Raw genomic sequence first — 4,921 nt, 5'->3', positions numbered from 1 at the left:
TGTGAACTTGGATGTTTAAATATCTCTCCAGATTTAAGAAGTTCTCAGCCATTATTTCTATAAATAAGATTTCTGTTCCCCTTCTCCATCTCTTGTCTTTCTTGGACTCTAATAATTCATAGATTATTTCTCTAATGGTATCCTATAGTTCACGTAGGTTTTCTTCACTCTTTTGCATCCTCCATTCTATGTTCTCCTCTAAGTGGATAATTTCAAAGAACCTGCCTTCTACTGCACAGATTCTTTCTTCTGATTGATCCTTTTTGTTGTTGATACTCTCTACTGCATGTTTCTATTCATTCACTGTATTCTTCAGCTCTAGAATTTCTGTTTGGTTCTTATTATTATTTCTATTACCATGTTAAACTTTTTATTTTATTCATTTATTGTTTTACTGTTTTATTGATTTCCTGATTTCACTGACTTGTCTTTCTGTGTTTTCTTGTAGCTCACTGAGCTTCCTTAGAGCAGCTATTTTGAATTCTATATCTGGTAAGTCAGAGATCTCCATATCTTTGGGTTACTGGGAGAGTATTGTATTCCTTTGGTGCTGTCATGTTTCCTTGATTTTTGATGTTCCCTTAAGTCTTGTATTGCTATCTTTGCAGTTGAAGAAGCAGTCACTGTCTCCAGTCTTTAATGACTTGCTTTGAGATAAAAATCCCTTCTGTCAGACCTTGTAGAGATTCTGAATGCATGGTAAGCGTTCAACAAAAATGATCCAGTAAGCTCACACTATTTGCAAAGTCACTTTCTTTTATACTATATATTACAATGAAGCCACTTTCAAAGATTATATAAGAAGTTATTTTTTTATAAATGGCCTCATTTTTTTTACAGGAGAGCTGAAATACCTGGAAAAAAAATCTTGTAGTTGAGGAAATATTTATCTGCCAACTATTAACCCTTTCCTTCCACACAGACACCAACACCACTACTTCTTCTGCCTCCACACAGTCACCATCTATCACTCATCACCACCTGACATATTATACATGTGTGTTTACTTGTTTGCTTACCTCTCCTCTGACTATAATAAGAAAGCACTTTGTCCTGACTAGAATATAGAAGGTTTGACTGTTTTGATCCTTCATATAGTGGGTACTAGATAAATATTTGTTGCATTTTAGGGGGTCTAGAGATTTTGAGGCTGATAAAGGGAAAGGATAAGATCAGCTTGTGATAGCACATACACGACTTACTTGGGCAGCACTCTTACTGGTTTGCAAGTGAGAGAAGTCACTCACAGCATGAGACTTCCCAGAGGCCGATAAAGGGAAAGGATAAGATCAGCTTGTGATAGCACATACACGACTTACTTGGGCAGCACTCTTACTGGTTTGCAAGTGAGAGAAGTCACTCACAGCATGAGACTTCCCAGAGGCCATGGCAGGCCACTGGAGGGGAGGAAGGCAAGAAAATTCCTGGGGAAAGGAAAATCAGACAGAGGCTTGTGCATCTAGAAGATGTCATTCAGCAGCACAGCATGCAGTCTCTGGATCAGAGAGTTTCCAAGGGCAGCAGTGATGTAGAGTCTTTATTGCCCTGAGCTTACCTTACTTGTGCTAACAGATGTTGTGTGCAGTTTCGCAGGGCATGCAAAGCAGACAAGTTCTAAATGGCTAAAATATCCTTATTTGGACTATATTTAAAACAATGGAATGTTTAAAAACTTGCTTGCTGGCTTTAGAGCTAATGGGTTTCAGCCTGCTGTGAGGAAGCAGACAACCTAGAGTCCAGTATGCAGAGGTCATCTTTGGCTCCTTCACATACCATGTGTGAAATGAGCAAAACATCATCACAAGTTAATTTCTCTATAGCTGATCCTGCTACAAAATTAGTGGAGGAATAAATGTTTGAATTAATGAATAAATACACATTGGGTAAATTAATACCTATAAACTGGTGGAAGAGCAGTAGCCTTACATAAATTTAATACTAGACTGGTTTGCATGTATACTCAGGCCCAATATAGATATACTAATTAATCCTAATATGTGAGGTAACCCAACAGGTGTTTCACATATATTATCTCATTCAATACTATGGAGCTTATACTACAATATTAAATTGTTATCCTCATTTCATAGATAAGGAAATGTGGATTCTAAAAAAATAACACAACTTGCTAAAAACCATGCTGCAAGTAAGTGGAAGAGTGGGATCCAAACCTTTGCTCACTTGAATGCAAAGTTTACATTCTTTCCATTAAACTACAACTTCTTCCCTAGATACTCATCTACAAAGTATTATTTGAGTTAAATAATATCATTGTTATACCTCCAGTGGAGACTTCTCCAACCAGAACCTTTGAAATCGTCCTTTCTTAATTAGCTGTGACTAACTTGTTCAGTGGCATAGACAATTTTTTAAAAATAATTAACGTGTGAAACATTTTAACTCTGGCCTTCAAAGAGGTCACAACATTGAATAACAATTCACAAGTAAATCATTTTTAAAACCAAATTAGGTTTAATAATAAAACACTTGTGGAAGGATGAGATGGCTAAATTAAGGCCATGTCACTGTTTGGGGAGCCTTACAGGAATATGAAATTTTAAAATTATTTTTTTTAATTACAGCAATCTACATGAAATTTTAATCCACATGAAATTTTAAAATTATTTTTCAGGATTTAAAAAAAAAAAGGCAAAAGCATGCAACTCCTGAGGGCAATAGGATTCTTCTGTGTAAACATTTTAATGTTTAGTGCCACAATAGGGGCAGGAATCTTTGTCTCCTAAAGGGGTATTGAAATATTCCTCACTGAATGTAGCTGTCTCCCTGAGAATTTGGGCTGCTTGTGCTGTGCTGACTTTGATCTCCACTCTCAGTCACACAGAGCTGGGGATGATCTTTCTTAGAAGTGAAGCACAGTATTATTTCCTCAAAAGATCTCTTGGATCCTCTGTCACTTTCCTCAGTCTTTGGATCAAACCTTTTTTTTATCCCTTAAGAATGGCTGCTCAAATCTTATTACCATCTGGCTATATATTTCAGCCTTTCTTTGCCAGGTTCTAGGTGTCCATGGAGCGCAGGCGGGGAAGCAGTGAGGATAGACAGGAAAAGACTGTGAAATAAATAAATTTGTTTTACTTTTTACTTGAGTGAGCAAAGTTTCTCATCGATGGTGACCATCAAGAACTTGAAGGAAAAAAAAAGGTCATGAAGAACTTAGGGGTAAGATAGGAATAAAGACACAGACCTACTAGAGAATGGACTTGAGGATGTGGAGAGGGGGAAGGGTAGGCTGTGACAAAGTGAGAGAGTGGCATGGACATATATACACTACCAGACGTAGAATATATAGCTAGTGGGAAGCAGCCGCATAGCACAGGGAGATCAGCTCGGTGCTTTGTGACCACCTAGAGGGGTGGGATAGGGAGGGTGGGAGGGAGGGAGACACAAGAGGGAAGAGATATGGGAACATGTGTATATGTATAACTGATTCACTTTGTTATAAAGCAGAAACTAACACACCATTGTAAAGCAATTATACTCCAATAAAGATGTTAAAAAATAAAATAAAAGAACTTTCTGCAAAAAAAAAAAGAACTTGAAGAGATAATCATTAAAACTTTTTGAATTAAAATTTTATAGTCATTTCAAATATAAAATCTTTTTCATCTTCAAAATTAATTTTTGAAACCATATACATTTTAGAATAATTTTGTCAAGTTCTATAAAAGATTCAGTGGGGATTCTCATGATGGAATTTTATTTGAAGTGTATTTGGGGAAAACTGACATCTTTATAATAATGATTAAAGGTTTCTCTTGATTAAACTTTTTGATAAACTTCAGTTTCTTACACAAAATTTTGCATACTTCCTGCTAATTCCACAGCTTAAAATTTTTGTTGCTATGTTGATTTAGAAAATTCAAGAGAATCTATGAATAAAATTATATCTTATGCAAATAAAAACAGTTTAATCTCTTCTTTTTAAATTCTTAAAAGATATTTTACTTTCTTACAGCATTGGTTCTAGTTCACTTTTCAAATAGAGCAGGAATCCTTGATTTGCTCATGACTTTAATGAGAATACTTCTAATGTTTCATATTAAGTATGATGTTTGCTGTAGGTGTTTAGAAAATGCTGTTTAGTTACAGCACCATCGTCTACCCTTCACTTGCTAAGATTTAAATTATGAAAGAATATTGAATCTACTAAATGACCCTTGCTTCATTAAGATAATTATGCTTTCTTATCATCTAATGTAGGGCATTTTTTTAGCTTAATGAGCCTTCCCTCTTTTTTTCTGTTAGTCTAACAGTTTCTCCATTTTATCTTTTTGAAAAACCAACTCTGTTTTGTAGATTTTTCCTGGTGTTTTTCTAGTCTTTAGTTCTCTTTCTGCAGGAGCCCATAGTCTTATACTCCCTCTGGTGTCCGACTGATGTACTAACTAGGGGCCAGGATGGAAGGCAGTTCCACTGCTCTCCCTGCTTTCCTGTGGAGAAGCCTCAAGTCCTGGCCTTCTCCCAATCTAGCAGAGCTGTGCCTGGGTGCACAGCAAGGCTCTCATCCCTTTTCCTTTGTTCTTAGCTGCCCCAGCAAACTATGACAAAACCAGCCCCACTGGCAGTGCCATGAAAGGCCAGGACATTCTGGCATGCTCTACCCAGTGTTTGGAGGGGGTGGTACATACAACTAAGTAACTAGAATTCATGAGTGATGCAAATTTTTTCAAGGCCACAAATCACAAAGGGGACTGATCTTGTGCTCCCATGCCATTGACCTGATGTTCTGCACTGGGATCTGAATGTATCAAGTCATCATAAAATTTTTAAAGCTTTGGGTTTTATTTTGAAAAAAGCTTATATATTTTTAGATGGTTAAAAAGCCAAATGATGCCGCAATGCTATCTCACCAGCCCCAGCCTGACTGCCTATCTCATACTTGATGTCACACTGGTAAGAT

This window comes from Delphinapterus leucas, chromosome 17 (assembly GCF_059928025.1).
Source record: "Delphinapterus leucas isolate spDelLeu-1000000601 "Yukka" chromosome 17, BTC_Dleu_Yukka2, whole genome shotgun sequence".
In the NCBI taxonomy this organism is placed as follows: Eukaryota; Metazoa; Chordata; class Mammalia; order Artiodactyla; family Monodontidae; genus Delphinapterus; species Delphinapterus leucas.
This window is presented reverse-complemented; position numbering follows the sequence as displayed.